This window comes from Carassius auratus, unplaced genomic scaffold (genome assembly GCF_003368295.1).
Source record: "Carassius auratus strain Wakin unplaced genomic scaffold, ASM336829v1 scaf_tig00033119, whole genome shotgun sequence".
Lineage (NCBI taxonomy): Eukaryota > Metazoa > Chordata > Actinopteri > Cypriniformes > Cyprinidae > Carassius > Carassius auratus.
In genome coordinates this window covers 53647-74297 of record NW_020526050.1, presented here as the reverse complement: position 1 = coordinate 74297, position 20651 = coordinate 53647, and the positions used below count along the sequence as shown (strand labels likewise).

At 40.1% G+C, this 20651-nt stretch overlaps 1 long non-coding RNA gene across 1 annotated transcript; it reads left to right on the top strand.

Annotated features, from left to right (window-relative positions):
- The first annotated feature begins 1199 nt into the window (after positions 1-1199).
- On the top strand, positions 1200-2275 carry LOC113081103 (uncharacterized). The gene is made up of 3 exons (XR_003282102.1): positions 1200-1241; positions 1348-1515; positions 1596-2275. It is a non-coding gene; the product is annotated as an uncharacterized LOC113081103 (long non-coding RNA).
- The last annotated feature ends 18376 nt before the right edge of the window (positions 2276-20651 follow it).

The window sequence follows — 20651 nt, the reverse complement described above, 5'->3', positions numbered from 1 at the left end:
CTATATTTAGGTTCTTATTAATTCTACTCAATTCTAAAGTTTCAGTTCCTAACCATACACACTGTGACCCTTTAGAAAATGTCCATTGTACCTATGCAGCTAATGGAGCCTTGTCCCGACAGTTTATGTATAGCAATATGCATGAAATCTGAATCAACTATAAGAAATTAATACTCTGTGACTTTTTTGTCAGATAGCAACAAGAGGCGACATAAGATACGAAGAGTCATTTAAATGACAAAAAACGCCTGGCAGCAGCTGTTGCCGAGTACAATCATCTGGCTGAACCTGGACACGTGGCCTTGCCAAAGTGAAAGTAAGTTTATTTTATTCTCTTTTTTTTAAAATAGAAAAACATTTACGTTCGGTCTCATTATGCAATATTGGTTTCCATCTCAAGTAAACCTCAGACCTATGTTGCAGAAATGTCAAAATCCAATCTTTATATTGTCTATCTAATATCAATCACATTGCACAGGGCTCCTTTGAAAAGTAGATGTAATATCTCAATGGGACTCTCCTGGAAAAATGAATGATGAATAAAACATGTTCTATACATAAAAACTCCCCTTTCACCTTTAGCAGACCTTCACACCAAAAGGAAGGTATTTGATAAGTTTATGGCTGTGCAACGCCTGAAGGAGGAAGAAGTAATCCTCTGTAAGGAAATGCTGCAACACTGGACATCACTAAAGACACAATACTTGACACTGGGAGCCCTTTCTTCAAACTGTAAGCACATCTATGTCTGTGTCACTGTTTATTTAGATAGAACTGTCTGCAATATTTTACTACACTTTCACCTTAAATACAGTTTTGCTGGAGTGAGTATGTGTCACGGAGTGACTGTGACGGGGCGGAACCAAAAATGAGGAAGATTAGTTCCGCCATATACCATATATCGCAAACACCGCCGCTTCCGGGAATTCCGGTGAACCCAAATCGGCGTGTTATTGGGAACAGGTGTCTTGTTAAGCGTGGCGATCACGGATTTGGCAATTCAGTGAAGAGGAGACACATAAATAGGGCATCAGAAACACAGGAAATGGTTGGTGATTCCGAGAGAATGGTGTACTGTGGAGCTTGGGCAAAGAGAGATACACACACAGGGCTGAGTATACGAATATCTTTATTGGAGCATTGTGTTCAGATGCATTGTGTGAGGTGAAGTTAACACACATTGAAGATCTGCTAGGATTGCAGGAAGGAGGAAAGTGGAAAGATCCAGTGTTAATGAAAGGGTGAGTACACTGAAATATTAGTCGTGTCAACGGTTACTTTGCAAGTGTGGAATATCCATATACCTCTTGTGAGTTGTGACCAATGTGAGCGGCCCCACCGTAATAGGATTAGTGGGTGTGCCGGGACCAGCGAAAAAAAGGAGTCTGGTGCCTTGTCGTGGCTGTGACATTTCCTCTGCCATCTGCTGCATCGGTGCCCCCAACGTCCAGGAACTAATCCCCGGTCCTATGTGGTTTTGACCCTAATTCACTGTGAGCTTTTGGAGTGCAGTGGGTGAGTCCTTTTCTTTGTTGTGTGTACACTTGAAGTCTGCAGTGTCGTGCTGTGTCATGTCGTCAGTAATCACCCTCTAGGCTGGGAGAGAAAACCCTGTGGGGAAGAACGTGCACCGGTGTTGTGAGACAACCGTCTTTTATATACATGCCCGCTCGTGGCTTTGGACCCCTACTCCACCGAGTGGTGACGTGTCAACAATAGCAAGTAAGGAACAGTGTGCATATTGTGGGGGACGATGACTGCGACGTGTTGGCTGCTATATGAACATCCAGCACTGTAGCCCTTGTGTATGAATACCTGTTTGTGGAGTGCTTTCCGAGGTTCGCCCCTGTCTAGATCTCTGGTCCGTTGTCTGGAAGAGAGGAGAGGGAAGCGTTCGAGTCATTCCTGAGGTACATACCCGGTGGCACAAACCTACCTGAAGTCACCCAGCGTGGTGGCACCAGCTGAGGCCGTGGAAGGCCCAACGTGCAGCAACTTCAATCTGTACTTCTATCCACTCTTGGTCAAATTCAAGAGGTGGTGAGTCTTTCTCCATATATTCACTGAAGCTAAGTAAATTTGTGAAGGAACTCTGTCTGTCTGTTACCAGTCCTACAGGTCTGAGCTTGAGGCTCTGAGCCATCATGGGAGTGTTTCCACGGTTGGAGGTGACCGGTTTGAGTGTTGGTCTGGGAAGTCTGCCCCAGTGAAGAAGACCACAGTTGTCGTGACATATACACATTCTCTAGACTCCCGAGCTGAAAAGGGCTTAAGCCTGACGTCCACCTCTTCGAGGGTCTGGGAGTTGTATCCATTCAGTATTGTCATCGAATACCCACCTGCATGCCCAGAGCAAAGCTCCAGTTGCCCCTGTATGCCCATCTGTACGCCTCAAGCTAAGAGCCAGCGTATTGCCCTTGTATACTTACCTGTATGCCCAAAGTCAAACTCCAGTTGCCCTTTGTATACTCTACTGTACGCCCACATTTAAGAGCCAGCATATTGTCCTTGTATACTTGCGTGTACGTCCAAAGTAAAGACCCAGTTGTCCTTCTGCATACATACTTGTACGCCCGAGTGAAATACCAGTGCATCGCCCTTGCATACTCGCCTACAAACTCCATCCGTAGGGTTTACCTGGACGAAAATCCCCGTGACAGAGTAAGAAGCGACTCGGACCTATACTCTCTGGCCTCGAGAGTGGATATTAGATTCCCTTCCCTTCACACCTTTTAGATAATTTAAATAAAGTTTGTTTTACTCATACTCCCTTTCTCTCGTGTGTCTGGTCATTGGGATGTTCTTGGGACCTCCTCGAGGTGGAAACTAGGGAGGGGAGAGACTCACGACATCTGTGGTCCACTCCGACCTGTGACATATGTTTGGTGAAGATCCCCATTTCCTTGATTGCAGTAATTAACTAGTCACTCTGGAATGCATGTGCACACTAACAAATGTAATTGACTTCATTGATTTATTGTTATGTTTTTGCAGCCTCTCTTGTTGACTTCTCTGAGGATGCACAAAAAGGACTGCAGTGTCTGGTTCATCAGAGGCTCAGCAAACTGAAAGCAAAAATGCTTTTAGTCAACATCCATTACAAATCTATCCTGAATGATAACTCTCACCTGGAGATGGAGTTGGAAGAAGACATATAACTTGATGCTATAGCCTCTGATTTCAGCTGTTCTGATGAGGACTCTGACTGAATGTCATCTGCCATCAAACATGCTTCAATTACTGTGTGCTAAATTCAGAAAAAACAGGTGTTAATTATAGGGCCTAAAAACTCTGCTTGTAATAACCTGGAACACTGTCTAAGACTTGATGGTTGCTGTCAATTCTTCGTTATCATTTAGGAACCTAGGTCTGCTACTTGATGGCAATCTTTCCTTAGAAAGCCACGTTTCTAGCCTTTGTAAATCTGCATTTTTCCATCTCAAAAATATATCTTAGTTACGGCCTATGCTCTCAATGTCAAATGCAGAAATGTTAATCCATGCATTTATGACTTCATGGTTAGACTATTGTAATGCTTTATTGGGTGGTTGTTCTGCACGCTTAGTAAACAAACTACAGCTAGTCCAAAATTCTTACTAGAACCAGGAAGTATGACCATATTAGCCCGGTCCTGTCCACACTGCACTGGCTCCCTATCAAACACCATATAGATTTTAAAATATTGCTTATTACTTATAAAGCCCTGAATGGTTTAGCACCTCAGTATTTGAATGAGCTCCTTTTACATTATACTCCTATGTCCGCTACGTTCACAAAACTCAGGCAATTTGATAATACCTAGAATATCAAAATCAACTGCGGGCGGCAGATCCTTTTCCTATTTGGCGCCTAAACTCTGGAATAACCTACCTAACATTGTTCGGGAGGCAGACACACTCTTGCAGTTTAAATCTAGATTAAAGACCCATCTCTTTAACCTGGCATACACATAACATACTAATATGCTTTTAATATCCAAATCCGTTAAAGGATTTTTAGGCTGCATTAATTGGGGTGTTATGGGAAGTGTTCCGGTTTACCTATTTACTTGCTACATCATTAGAAGAATGGCATCTACGCTAATATTTGTCTGTTTCTCTCTTGTTTCCGAGGTCACCGTGGCCACCAGAACCAGTCTGTAACCAGTTCAGAGGGTCACTGCAGTCGCCCGGATCCAGTACGTATCCAGACCAGATGGTGGATCAGCACCTAGAAAGGACCTCTACTGCCCAGAAAGACAGCGGAGTCCAGGACAACTAGAGCCCCAGATACAGATCCCCTGTAAAGACCTTGTCTCAGAGGACCACCAGGACAAGACCACAGGAAACGGATGATTCTTCTGCACAATCTGACTTTGCTGCAGCCTGAAGTTGAACTACTGGTTTCATCTGGTCAGAGGAGAACTGGCCCCCCAACTGAGCCTGGTTTCTCTCAAGGTTCTTTTTCTCCATTCTGTCACCGATGGAGTTTCGGTTATTTGCCGCTGTCGCCTCTGGCTTGCTTAGTTGGGGACACTTCATCTACAGTGATATCGTTGACTTGATTGTAAATAAATGCACAGACACTATTTAAACTGAACAGAGATGACAACTGAATTCAATGATGAACTGCCTTTAACTATCATTTTGCATTATTGAGACACTGTTTTCCAAATGAATGTTGTTCAGTGCTTTGACGCAATGTATTTTGTTTAACGCACTATATAAATAAAGGTGATTGATTGTTTGATCATAATATGGATGTGCTCTGTTTGACAGAAACTTGGCTAAAACCTGGTGATTACATTATTTTAAATGAGTCCACCCCCCAAGATAAAAGGCAAAGGGGGAGGAGTTGCTTCAATTTATAACAACGTTTTCAGGATTTCTCAGAGGGCAGGCTTCAAGTATAACTCGTTTGAAGTAATGGTGCTACATATAACATTATCCAGAGAAACAAATGTTAATGATAAATCCCCTGTTATGTTTGTACTGGCTACTGTATACAGGCCACCAGGGCACCATACAGACTTTATTAAAGAGTTTGGTGATTTTACATCCGAGTTAGTTCTGGCTGCAGATAAAGTTTTAATAGTTGGTGATTTTAATATCCATGTCGATAATGAAAAAGATGCATTGGGATCAGCATTTATAGACATTCTGAACTCTATTGGTGTTAGACAACATGTTTCAGGACCTACTCCTTGTCGAAATCATACTCTAGATTTAATACTGTCACATGGAATTGATGTTGATAGTGTTGAAATTATTCAGCCAAGTGATGATATCTCAGATCATTATTTAGTTCTGTGCAAACTTCATATAGCCAAAATTGTAAATTCTACTTCTTGTTACAAGTATCGAAGAACCATCACTTCTACCACAAAGGCTGCTTTTTAAGTTATCTTCCTGATGTATCCAAATTCCTTAGCATATCCAAAACCTCAGAACAACTTGATGATGTAACAGAAACTATGGACTCCCTCTTTTCTAGCACTTTAAATACAGTTGCTCCTTTACGCTTAAGGAAGGTTAAGGAAAACAGTTTGACACCATGGTATAATGAGCATACTCGCACCCTAAAGAGAGCAGCCCGAAAAATGGAGCGCAGCTGGAGGAAAACAAAACTTGAGGTATTTCGTATTGCTTGGGGGGAAAGTAGCATATCCTACAGAAAAGCATTAAAAACTGCTAGATCTGATTACTTTTCTTCTCTTTTAGAAGAAAACAAACATAACCCCAGGTATTTATTCAATACAGTGGCTAAATTAACAAAAAATAAAGCCTCAACAAGTGTTGACATTTCCCAACACCACAAAAGTAATGACTTTATGAACTACTTTACTTCTAAAATCGATACTATTAGAGATAAAATTGCAACCATTCAGCCGTCAGCTACAGTATCACATCAGACAGTGCACTATAGACCCCCCTATAGGAACAGTTCCACTCATTCTCTACTATAGGAGAGGAAGAATTGTATAAACTTGTTAAATCATCTAAACCAACAACATGTATGTTAGACCCTATACCATCTAAGCTCCTAAAAGAGGTGCTTCCAGAAGTCATAGTTCCTCTTCTGACTATTATTAATTCCTCATTGTCATTAGGATATGTCCCCAAAACCTTCAAACTGGCTGTTATTAAGCCTCTCATAAAAAAAAATAAAAAAAACACAACTTGACCCCAAAGAACTTGTTAATTATAGACCAATCTCGAATCTCCCTTTTCTGTCCAAGATACTAGAAAAGGTGGTATCCTCACAATTATATTCCTTCTTAGAGAAAAATGGTATATGGGAGGATTTCCAGTCAGGATTAGACCGTATCATAGTACTGAGACTGCTCTCCTTAGAGTTACAAATGATCTGCTCTTATCATCTGATCGTGGGTGTATCTCTCTATTAGTTTTATTGGATCTTAGTGCTGCGTTTGACACAATTGACCACAGCATTCTTTTGCATAGACTTGAACACTTTGTTGGCATCAGTGGAAGTTCATTAGCATGGTTTAAATCGTACTTATATGACCGCCATCAGTTCGTAGTAGTGAATGAAGATGTATCATATCGATCACAAGTGCAGTATGGAGTACCTCAAGGCTCAGTACTAGGGCCGCTACTCTTCACGCTTTATATGTTACCCTTGGGAGATATCATCAGGAAACATGGTGTTAGCTTTCACTGTTATGCTGATGATACTTAGCTCTATATTTCCTCGCAGCCCGGTGAAACACACAAATTTGAAAAACTAATGGAATGCATTGTCGATATAAAAAATTGGATGACGAGTAATTTCTTACTGCTAAATTCAGAAAAAACAGGTGTTAATTATAGGGCCTAAAAACTCTGCTTGTAATAACCTAGAACACTGTCTAAGACTTGATGGTTGCTCTGTCAATTCTTCGTCATCAGTTAGGAACCTAGGTGTGCTACTTGATCGCAATCTTTCCTTAGAAAGCCACGTTTCTAGCATTTGTAAAACTGCATTTTTCCATCTCAAAAATATTTCTAAATTATGGCCTATGCTCTCAATGTCATACACATAACATACTAATAAGCTTTTAATATCCAAATCCGTTAAAGGATTTTTAGGCTGCATTAATTAGGTAAACCGGAACCGGAAACACTTCACATAACACCCTATGTACTTGCTACATCATTAGAAGAATGGCATCTATGCTTATATTTGTCTGTTTCTCTCTTGTTCCGAGGTCACCGTGGCCACCAGATCCAGTCTGTATCCAGTTCAGAGGGTCACTGCAGTCGCCCGGATCCAGTACGTATCCAGACCAGATGGTGGATCAGCACCTAGAAAGGACCTCTACTGCCCAGAAAGACAGCGGAGACCAGGACAACTAGAGCCCCAGATACAGATCCCCTGTAAAGACCTTGTCTCAGAGGACCACCAGGACAAGACCACAGGAAACAGATGATTCTTCTGCACAATCTGACTTTGCTGAAGCCTGGAATTGAACTACTGGTTTCGTCTGGTCAGAGGAGAACTGGCCCCCCAACTGAGCCTGGTTTCTCCCAAGGTTTTTTTCTCCATTCTGTCACCGAAGGAGTTTCGGTTCCTTGCCGCTGTCGCCTCTGGCTTGCTTAGTTGGGGTCACTTCATCTACAGCGATAACATTGACTTGATTGCAAATAAATGCACAGACACTATTTAACTGAACAGAAATGACATCACTGAATTCAATGATGAACTGCCTTAACTATCATTTTGCATTATTGAGACACTGTTTTCCAAATGAATGTTGTTCAGTGCTTTGACGCAATGTATTTTGTTTAAAGCACTATATAAATAAAGGTGATTGATTGATGATCTGAAACAATGCTTAGTGAGGTGGTACATGTCAAAGTAACATCCACATGAATGGCAGGAACCAAGTTTTAGCAGGAAAACATTGAGCAAAGCATCACACAAGCTTGCCTTATGCCCATAGTGCATCCTGGTGCCATTTGTTATTAAGGTAAACGATGCACATGCACCTGGCCATCCACAGAATGTATTGCCCATTGTTGCCATTTTTGGCAGTGGACAGGTCAGCCTGGGCTGTGACCATCACCTGTGGATGTGATTTGACATGAATTGGAACATTCCCACTTCCTATTATTTTGTTCTCATGGACCTATACTGTGTTCTATTGTATATTGGTGAATCAAAATTACGGCTGATACTTTTTGATGTGTAGGCCTACCAGGAAAGCTACTTAAACAATAAGTAGCTTTCCTGGTAGTACTGGCTACGGCTAATTTAACCATAGACGGTTAAAATAGCCGCCTGCACCTAAAACCCGAGGGTCACATCAGGCCCGCTATGTCTATGATGTAATAAATTCAATAAACCTAATACTGCAAACTATCCTCAAGAAGGAAGAGGCCACAAAAACTGTCATGGAAGTGGGTATACAGTATTGTTCAAAATAATAGCAGTACAATGTGACTAACCAGAATAATCAAGGTTTTTCGTATATTTTTTTATTGCTACGTGGCAAACAAGTTACCAGTAGGTTCAGTAGATTCTCAGAAAACAAATGAGACCCAGCATTCATGATATGCACGCTCTTAAGGCTGTGCAATTGGGCAATTAGTTGAATTAGTTGAAAGGGGTGTGTTCAAAAAAATAGCAGTGTGGCATTCAATCACTGAGGTCATCAATTTTGTGAAGAAACAGGTGTGAATCAGGTGGCCCTTATTTAAGGATGAAGCCAACACTTGTTGAACATGCATTTGAAAGCTGAGGAAAATGGGTCGTTCAAGACATTGTTCAGAAGAACAGCGTACTTTGATTAAAAAGTTGATTAGAGAGGGGAAAACCTATAAAGAGGTGCAAAAAAGGTAAATGATCTCCAATGCCTTAAAATGGAGAGCAAAACCAGAGAGACGTGGAAGAAAACGGAAGACAACCATCAAAATGGATAGAAGAATAACCAGAATGGCAAAGGCTCAGCCAATGATCACCTCCAGGATGATCAAAGACAGTCTGGAGTTACCTGTAAGTACTGTGACAGTTAGAAGACGTCTGTGTGAAGCTAATCTATTTTCAAGAATCCCCCGCAAAGTCCCTCTGTTAAAAAAAGGCATGTGCAGAAGAGGTTACAATTTGCCAAAGAACACATCAACTGGCCTAAAGAGAAATGGAGGAACATTTTGTGGACTGATGAGAGTAAAATTGTTCTTTTTGGGTCCAAGGGCCACAGGCAGTTTGTGAGACGACCCCAAACTCTGAATTCAAGCCACAGTACACAGTGAAGACAGTGAAGCATGGAGGTGCAAGCATCATGATATGGGCATGTTTCTCCTACTATGGTGTTGGGCCTATTTATCGCATACCAGGGATCATGGATCAGTTTGCATATGTTAAAATACTTGAAGAGGTCATGTTGCCCTATGCTGAAGAGGACATGCCCTTGAAATGGTTGTTTCAACAAGACAATGACCCAAAACACACTAGTAAACGGGCAAAGTCTTGGTTCCAAACCAACAAAATTAATGTTATGGAGTGGCCAGCCCAATCTCCAGACCTTAATCCAATTGAGAACTTGTGGGGTGATATCAAAAATGCTGTTTCTGAAGCAAAACCAAGAAATGTGAATGAATTGTGGAATGTTGTTAAAGAATCATGGAGTGGAATAACAGCTGAGAGGTGCCACAAGTTGGTTGACTCCATGCCACACAGATGTCAAGCAGTTTTAAAAAACTGTGGTCATACAACTAAATATTAGTTTAGTGATTCACAGGATTGCTAAATCCCAGAAAAAAAAAATGTTTGTACAAAATAGTTTTGGGTTTGTACAGTCAAAGGTAGACACTGCTATTTTTTTTAACACACCCCTTTCAACGAATTGCCCAATTGCACAGCCTTAAAAGCGTGCATATCATGAATGCTGGGTCTTGTTTGTTTTCTGACAATCTACTGAACCTACTGGTAACTTGTTTGCCACGTAGCAATAAAAAATATACTAAAAACCTTGATTATTCTGTTTAGTCACATTGTACTGCTATTATTTTGAACAATACTGTAGTAAACTAGAAATGACAAGGAATTACAAGTACATGAAAATGCAACCTATGATGTAAAATATAATCCAGAGTAAAAACATAATGCAGAGATAGTGACAATGGTTTTGCCTGGGTACATATGGTGGTTACAATGGCAAAAAAAGCAGTTTGGATTGATTGATTGAATTGATTGAATATCTTTCATATCCCCAAGGGGCAATTTGGTTCACAACAAGGAGACAACACATACACATTCGCACAAAACACATAAAACCATAAGATAAAAGATAAAAACATAAATACACATGTACCTATCGTTTGTTGAGAAACCCAACAGCTAGTGCGACAAATGATCTCAAATATCTGTTGGACCTGGCACGTATGCTACTCTATGCTAGTTGCTAGGATAATCATGTTGGTTACTATGGTGGTTGCTAGGTTGACATGGTTTAATTGATGTTGATAGACAGAGTCTTATGAATGTTGATAGAAGAATACTCTTCTGTATTGTCAATGTGGTGAGTAATTAATAGTTTCTGTGTGCTTCAGCAGGTTGTATGGTGTCGTCAGACTCATCCTTCTTTGTTTTGGCTCTGTTTGTCTTTTTTTATTGATTGAATTTTCATTGTATTTGTGTATGATGACTTAGTGGTTACAGATAGTTGTGTATATATTTATTTTCTTCGAGGTTTTGAAGGCAACATTAGGTGTATGTGTGCAGGTCTATTGAGGCCTGCCCAAATGCCCAACTCCCCAGCCTAGTCGATACCAACTATTGAGACCTGGGTTCTCAGAGTATATTGACTGGCAGGCGTGTAGATGTAGATGTTTTTGTGTAGATGTTTATCATTTACTCAGTTTCTGTGTAAAAATCCTATATGTTGTAATGTATTTGTAATATACACTTTAGGTGGGCTATTTAAAAAGTGTTAGTACTATTTACAGTTCAATTATATTTTTAAAACATACACGCTGAGTGTGACGTCATATTGTGTGCTTACAAAGAAAATTGTCCACAGCTAAACCTTTCTTATATTTATGAAAGAACTTGAAAAATACCTCTTCTCAATAAAGTTGTCTGAAAACAAAAAAGCCTTAAAAACATTATCTGTTTGTAACTCCATTCCTTTTTTCAGTGTCATGTAATTCTCATAATTTGTTAATGTTTAATTTATATTATTTCTCCCATTGTTTTTTTTTATTATTCTGATGTTATCTGTTATTATCTGTGTATTGTTTTAAGCATAATATATATATATATATATATATATATATATATATATATATATATATATATATATATATATATATATATATTAATATTGTCCACAGCTTCTATACTCCTGAGACTCACTGTCAGTGTTGTGTAAGTACAGGCTATAGGCAGGTTTTTTTTTTTTGTTCATTTCTATTTCCTGTCTCTGTGCAGGCTCTTTATTGTATGATGGAGAACAGCGAAATAACCCCTTAATTTTAAGGCTTAATTTATGTCCCGTAGATCGGTCCGTTGCATTACGAATGAAAGCGGTATCAATAATGTCAAATATGTGATGTGCGGTCAAGTTCGGGTGTGTGTATACTGTTTTAAAAAGTATTCTCACCGATACACTTGTGATTCATGGAGTTTTAATGAGTTTATAGACATTCTTATTCACAATTGCACAATTTGCCCATTTCACCTTGACTTCCTCTTTTTCCTGAAAATACATGAAACAAGGAAAATATCACTTTAAACATATTTGCAAGAGCACAACATGCAGAACATGCAAGTGGACAGGAGTGCATTCAAAAGTGGTCACTTTAGTCTAACACATAGGGTAAAAAACACAAACATAGATAATGTTTGTGGAGTTGTCAGTTAATTCATTCAGATGAGTTCATTCATCTCTTTCGGAATTTCTTTCCAATTAATACTTACACCAGACAAGGAAAGAAGAATACCCTTACAATTAGTCCTTGAAAAAGTACTCAGGTCAGATGTGGAACAATATTGAGATTGTGAATGTTACTGTAATATCATCTGACACATTCCATTTGCTCAACACCACTGTTGGTCGGCTTTAACCAAACCTTTCATTAATTAACTTCAGCCTGTGCATCTTGCTTCACTCTGGCCACAGTTCACATGCACTGTCATCAAAATATGCTTGCACCCTACATGTTTTATGAATAGTATGTTACTTTAGTCTCTGAACTTAAATGAGAAATCCGGAACATTTTCGCACAGATCGAGGTCAGAAATGTTAAGAAAAAAAATAGAAACAATATGTTTTGCCTATCTCGAGTTGCTACACCCAGCGCTACATCGAGAGCACTACACTCTGTGAACATGTACATGGGGGCTCATGGACATGCCCCCAGAGTGTAGCGCTGTGCTTGGTTGGATTAGCTGCTGGCTGTAGTAACTTGAGCTAGGTAAAACCAATTTTCCCTTGTTCCCAAGTTTCCCTTTTTTTCATACGGACAGTACTCGGTGACCACGAGAAATAGAGATCTATGTGAAAACTTGACAGATTTGTCCTTTAAAGCAACCCATAACAATTGTTTGACCTTAACATAACATTTTCAAAATCATTTTAATGGCAACCTCATAACATGACAAACGGCACTTTTGGCATTTTCAGAGCAGCCAAAATCAAAACAGAACTGAAGCAAGATGTTTACCACATTTAATTAGTTTTAGCTGAAATCTAACCTTTCATTTTACGCTTAGAGCTGCGTTTTGCAGCTGGAGGGAGAGAGAGAGGAGGACCCAGGTGTTGGAGGGAGAGAGGTGTAATGATGAGACAGAGACGTTCGGATCCATGTGCAGAACTTTAATGAAGAATGGTCAGACAGGCAATGATCAGTAACGGCGTCAGGTATGTAGGGATAATCAGAGTCGAAACCAGAAACAAGCAGATGTCTCATGGGCACTCCATCTAATGATCGTGACATAGACGACCACCATAGTTGAACAGACATGACAGAGGCCCACCAGGGTGGAGCAGAGGACCCCCACAGTGGAGTTGATGGCACAGGAAAGCAAGTCTGGTCAGGTGGGACTGAAACAGTGAACATAAACAGGTTAATAGCGGCCTCCATGGCCGTGATGAGATGGTAGCTGGCCTCCGTGGCCATGACAGGACAGACAGAGAGTTGGTGTATGGTCTCCGTAGCCCTGACCGGAATGAATGACAGCTCATTGACGGCCTCCCTGGCCGTGACAGGATAGGACGAGAGCTATGAGATGTGACGAGGCTCTGGTAGATCTGTGGTGATTTGACTGGGTTCATGAAGATCAACTGTGACTTGACTTGGTTCACGGAGGTTAATGGTGACTTGCCTTTGCTCATGAAGATCATTGATGACTTGACTTTGCTCATGAAAATCGTTGGTGACTTGATTTGGTTCCTGAGGATCAACTGTGACTTGACTTAGTTCACGGAGGTTAATGGTGACTTGACTTTGCTCATGAAGATCATTGGTGACCTGACTTTGCTCATGAAGATCATTGGTGACCTGACTTTGCCCATGAAGATCATTGGTGACTTGACTTGGTTCCTGAGGATCAACTGTGACTTGACTTAGTTCACGGAGGTTAAGGGTGACTTGACTTTGCTCATGAAGATCGTTGGTGACTTGACTTGGTTCCTGAGGATCAACTGTGACTTGTCTTGGCTCATGAAGTTTAACTGTTGTTTTACTTGACTCTTGGGTGTTAGAGGTGACTTGACCCATCTCTGGATGGTCAACGGTGACCTGACTAGACTCCGGGAAATCGACGGGGACCTGATCAACGGTGACCTGACTTGACTCTGGAAAGTCGACGGGGACCTGATCAACGGTGACCTGACTAGGTTCAGTGAAATCAACGGGGACCTGATCAACGGTGACCTGACTAGGTTCTTGGAAATCAACGGGGACCTGATCAACGGTGACCTGGCTAGGTTCTGGGAAATCAACGGGGACCTGATCAACGGTGACCTGACTTGACTCTGGAAAGTCGACGGTGACTTGCCCTGACTCTGGAGGGTCATCGGTGACTAGCCCTGACTCTGGAGCGTCATCGGTGACTAGCCCTGACTCTGGAGGGTCATCGGTGACTAGCCCTGACTCTGGAGGGTCAACAAACACTTGACTCGACTCTGGAGGGTCATCGGTGACTAGCCCTGACTCTGGAGGGTCAACGAACACCTGACTCGACTCTGGAGGGTCCACTGGGAACTGAATTTGAGTTTGATTCCACCACCTCCTCTTCAGATGCTGGATGATCCCCCACCTCCTGCTCTGCTTGGTTTTCCTCCTCTTGCTCTACTCGGTTTTCTTCCTCTTGCAATGGATTTGGGTCCACCTCCTCAGGGACATCCTTTTCTTGAGCGACTAGTTCTGCTAAATTTTTATATTAAATGTTAATGACAATGTTGTAGAATCAGTGTAACCTATGGACTCGAGTCGCTTATTGCTTTTCTAAAACTGTTACTATAAATACCTGGCAAAGATTCATAAAGTAAGGCACAGCAACTAGAAATATAACGAGTTGTTCCTAGATAATCATTTTTCTGCCAATAAATATATTTCCTCTATCTGAATGGTTGCCAAGCAATGTCGTGACGCAGCTACTTTAACATTTGTATCAAGTTATAGTAGCCCAGTAATTTAGAACAAAATGCAGTCAAGGTGTATGTTTATGCTGCATTTTACAATGGCATTGAGTGCAATTCAGTCAATCACAATCAAGGACTGGAACTATCAGTTTTAGAAGTTGTACATATATAACATGACCGATACAGGTGCATCTCAGAAAATTAGAACAAAACAGTCCATTGTCCTAACCCAGATTGGATGATTAAATACTCAAAAAACCATTGCCAGTGTGTTTATCTAGTTAGCTGATTAGAGCTCTTCTCAGGTCGACATTTGACAATTTACAGCTCATGGAAATTAAAAACTCCACCATCTCAAAATATTCCAATAAAATACAATATACACTGTATAAAATCATCAAGATTAAAACAATCAAGAGCAAAAAAAAAAAAAAAAAAAGCTTGGAAGATTCTACTGTACGTGTAATAAATGTAGAATATAAAGTTTCAAGTTTTGAAGTACATAGACTTACATTGATCTATAATGTTCCTTATAAATGTGTAAACATTGTCACTTTTGGGAGATACAGTAGGTTAGTTTGTTTTGCCACCTCAATGAGCTATACTAACATAAAGGTGGGTCTGACTGAGAAGGGTATGTATAATCTTATCTTACTTTAAAGATTTTAGGGTCACGCTGTACTTGGATAGTTTGCCCACACACTATCTATAGATGCTCAGATCACCTCACTATCTGTGGACAGTGTCTATATTTATGTTGAACATAAGTATGCATTACTGTGTTCATGTTGAAAATTTCAGGAAATCTTACTTCGTAGTAGGTGCTCATAAAGACTTTGCATCTTTTTAATAATTTTGGAAATCTCAGGATTCCCTGGGTTTCCAAGGCAATGTAATAGGTCAGCTGCCATTCCCCCTGTCCTGTTCTTATGTCCCAGGAATAAAATTGGATAATTCTCCAATACACTGAGTTTGTTAACCTGCAATAGCAATGAAATCGGGACACATATTTGGATTATAAACAATTATGCAGTTAGTGCCACTGTAGTAATACAATGACTAGACAATGAGATTATACAGACAATGTACTTATATAATGTTACGAATTACAGATCAATGTGATTGGTAAGGCTAGATCAATGAGTTTAAAGTTAATGGTGATTGTTTGTTTATCCTGGACCAATTAATTACAAGTGTATGTTCACTAAAATGGTACAATTGGAAACATTTTCAAATAGAGTGTACCCAGACCCTATCCACAAAGGGACACACCAAGTTTCCTGGCACAAGGGAGTGTTGTGTTTATTATTTTGTATTTATGTTTTGATTTGCTTGCTTCCTGGTTAATGAAGAGTTAGTATTGAACATTTTAAGTATGCTCCTTGATTTTCTACAAGGCTCCAGATTTGGGGAGGCAAATGTTGACATTAAATTTCATCATGTTCACTCTCTGGTTTTAGATGACAACCACAGGTGGAAAAACAGAAGGGCGAACCTGAGGAACCAAATGGAAACACATTGTTTTTTCCTAATACAACAATTTCTGACATCTTACCAGTGTGATACTCTCTACTTACTAAATCATGACATTCCTGCACATAAATTCCTTAACAATGTATAAGGAACAAGGCCTACTTTGTGATTATGTGATTGGAAGTTCATATAACAGTCTTATATTATAGGCATAGGCCTATGTGGTTTAACTGGATATGTAGGGCTAGACAGTAGAAAGAGAGTAAATCCAAAGTATAGAAGTTGGATACATTTTTCATGAAACCACATCATCTGCAAATGTTGCAAGTTAAACATTACTGTTATTATATACACAAACATGAGGTCATATATTGTATAGGCCCTACTAGTTGCTGTGCTTGTCTTGTTGGCTATAGTTTCATGGCTATAGTTTCTGTTTTGAGGGTAAGCTGCTTAATAAGCCTAATTCTGATGTTGGGGTAGTTCAGAAGTGGTAACAAAGATTAATCAGAAAGCCACTGTCCATGGTTCTGATCATAGACTAGTAGAGCTATGTTGTTGAGTTATTGTAATGTAGCATAATCATATTATATTTAAAAGCTTGGATTCTTGGGAATAGATACAAGACAATCTTCATCATATACAATATGCATACTGCTTTGCGTTATCAAAAATACCCTCCAGCCCTTGCGTATATGGAATCCCAAGGAATATGTGGATGCAAAGTATTGGTTCTTAAAATATCCACAAGAATCCATACAAATAGATTATCCAATATAAGTTGTGACTTTGTGTAGTCCATCTTATACAAACCCATTGAAACAGCCATGCCATGGCAAACATAGGCTCCCGATTTCTGTTTAATTATTAATGATTTAGTGTTGTGAATCTAGGCTATATGAGAACCTCTGAAATGCAATTCTAATACTGTACATGAACTGTTTTACCCATCATTTGAGAGGATTATACTTCTTACAGAAGGTTTCTTGAGCAGTGAGCCTTTTATTGCCAGTAAGCACTTTGGGAAACCTAAGTTCCTACTTGGAGTCTTGATAAGGACCTTGAGCAAAGTGCATGGGCATACTTTTACAAATAATTGTGTAAATTACTATTTTTTTATATATTTTTTATAAACAGCTTCACAAGACCTGTTGTCAGGCTGCAATTGTGTTTTTGAGACACTTCAAGTGATCTACATTGCAAAATATGGCTAGTTCAGAGATATCTAACATGTAGAAAGAAAAGGCAATAGAAACTACTTGGCCTTAGCTTTCCAAAAAGGTCAAGCTTTTATGTCATACTAACAATAGTCTATGTGGGAATGACTTACAGACAACTGAGCAGCCCTCAGTATTCTGCTCACATTTCTGTTTTTTTCTCACAGATTCAGTCCAGTTGGCGGGAACCTTTCTTTGGGGCTTTAGTGGGAAAAGACAGGCTTTACACGTGTTTTGCGGTAGGCGATTTGAGACCTGGCAGTTGGGGCACTTCAGAGTCTGTGGTTTTGTCATGTCTGCAAATGAAAATGACACATATATTATTGTAATAATTGTACAATAACTATATATATATATATATATATATATATGTATATATATATATATATATATATATATATATATATATATATATATATATATATATATATATATATATACAGTACTTACAGACATTATGCATATTGTATATGAAGAAGATTGTCATGTATCTATTCCCAAGAGTCCAAGCTTTTAAATGGTATATAATACGATTATGCTACATTACAACAACTCAACCACTCACAACATTATAACAGGTACCAGTATATATATATATATATATATATATATATATATATATATATATATATATATATATAGTACAGACCAAAGGTTTGGACACACCTTCTCATTCAAAGAGTTTTCTTTATTTTCATGACTATGAAAATTGTAGAGTCACACTGAAGGCATCAAAACTATCAATTAACACATGTGGAATTATATATGGGATTGTATACATAACAAAAAAAGTATGAAACAACTGAAAATGTCATATTCTAGGTTCTTCAAAGTAGCCACCATTTGCTTTGATTACTGATTTGCACACTCTTGACATTCTCTTGATGAGATTTAAGAGGTAGTCACCTGAAATGGTTTTCACTTCACAGGTGTGCCCTGTCAGGTTTAATAAGTGTGATTTCTCGCCTTATAAATGGGGTTGGGACCATCAGTTGTGTTGTGCAGAAGTCAGGTGGACACACAGCTGATAGTCCTACTGAATAGACTGTTAGAATTTGTATTATGGCAAGAAAAAAGCAGCTAAGTACAAGAAAACGAAATGAAGGTCAGTCAGTCCGAAAAATTGGGAAAACTTTGAAAGTGTCCCCAAGTGCAGTCACAAAAACCATCAAGCGCTACAAAGAAACTGGCTCACATGCGGACCGCCCCAGGAAAGGAAGACCAAGAGTCACCTCTGCTGCCGAGGATAAGTTCATCCGAGTCACCAGCCTCAGAAATCGCAGGTTAACAGCAGCTCAGATTAGAGACCAGGGCCCGGTTCCCCAAAACGTTCTTATCGCTAAGTAGTTCTTAACTTATTCTTTAACCTCTCCCTTAATCTTATGGCACGATTCCCGACACGTTCGTACGCTAAGTATATCTTCTGTAATTCACACTTTCATAAGGTTGGTCTGGACCATTCGTAAGCTCTCTCTTAGTTTTGTTTGAGCTCAAGACGCTACTGTACAGCAGTCTTTAGAAATCAGCTCAGTGCAGTACAAGTCAAATTTATGGTATGACAACAATGATTTTATGTTATGGACATTTTAACAATGGATACAATGGACAATGGATACAGGCCTATTTATGAAGTTGACTTTATTTGGTATCAGAACTAATATGGTGGTAATTAGCCTAGGCTATTTCGTAATGTAAAAGCGTTTAAATTGGCAATCACTTTTGATAATTAAAATCTGGCAAACAATTAGGCTCTAAATGGCAGCCAACTATGGCAGCAATCCAACGTGTCCTTTTATTGAATCAAAGATTGCGCCGGCCACGGAGCCGTTTAGTCCATGTAAAATAAAATGTATTCTGCAAAACTTCAGCCCTTTTGACATTTCGCCTGACGTGGCTATATTTAAAAAGTTTCGCCTCCCAAGACAACAAATTTTGGAGCTACTGGACCTTCTCAGACCTGCGCTTGCCAGGCTAATGCGGCGGAATTTCGCTTTATGCCCTGAAGTCCAGCTGCTTGCAACACCTTTTGCTAAAGGTAGCTTCATCGAGGTTGTGGGAGAGGGCTACGGACTAAGCAGGACCTCTGTGTGGAGGTGCGTCCACACTGTCACCAACGCCATTCTGCGCCATGCCGGGGATTACATCCGGCTGCTGGCAACACGCCAGGAGATCCAGGAGGTGCACCAGGGCTGTCATGCCATTGCTGGCATTCCCAGAGTCTTGGGCCTGGTGGATGGCACACTCAGCCCTATCGCCAATCCATCAGTGCTTGATACGGCGTACATATCGCAAAAGGGATACGCGGCCATAAACGTCCAGGTTATAGTGGACCATAGGGCTGTGATCTCCGACCTGTTGGCAAGGTGGCCAGGCAGCACCCATGACAGTTTTGTCTGGGCCAATTCTGCCTTGGGTGAACAAGCAGAGAGAGAGGGGTTTGGTCAGAGCCTGTTCTTCGGGGATAGTGGATACCCTCTGAGAACATACTTATTCACACCACTGTCCAACCCACAGACTCGGGCTGAAAGAGCCTACAATGCTGCACACGTTCGCACACTCAATATTTTTGAGTGTGCATTTTTCATCTGGAAGCTGCGCTTTCGGTGCCTGCACAAGTCGGCAGGAGGACTGCGACTGAAGCCTCACAGCTCTTGCGCAGTTACGGTGGCAACGGCAATACTCCATAACATGGCTGTGCGTGGAGGCGTACCTATTCCGGAGGAGGAGGAAGAAGTGGAAGCGGTTGAGGAGGAAGATGAAGAGGGAGAAGTTGAGGTCCTTTATCCTCCACAGATGGCTGCCCTGCACGCTGCCGGGGGTTGAAGCAAGGCAGCTTTTGATTGCAAATGTTTTTGGTTGACTTGTATTTACTTTTTGGATTAACTTGCTGAGCTATCATTAGCCATCATCCATGATTGAATGGATTTTTCTTTTGATTCGTATTATAATGGAATTTTTAGTTTTCAGAAAAAATGGGAGTTTCAAACCTTGCATCCATTAAATGTTCTGTGTGTGATTTGAATTATTTACTCTTATCACGTTAGAATTTCTGAGTCAAAAGTTGACATATGCCATATCTTCATTCATTTATTGGGCATTGAACGCAGGTCACATGGTTGTCAGAGGATTCCCTTTCGCTGCTTTGCCTCATGCATAGCTACACGTCGTCAAACACAGATAATGTACATTACAAACTAATGTCTTTACCAGCCTCTTCAAACGAGTCTTTATATCTGAATTTACACTTAGATTGACACTGTTTAATTTTACTTGTGGATAAATAATGTATCTCATAGATAAAGCAAGATTTGATGCATAGGTTTCCAATGGCAATAAAGAATCAGTTGTTGACTCATTAAGGATGACAGAATGACATAACATCTTGTTGATGA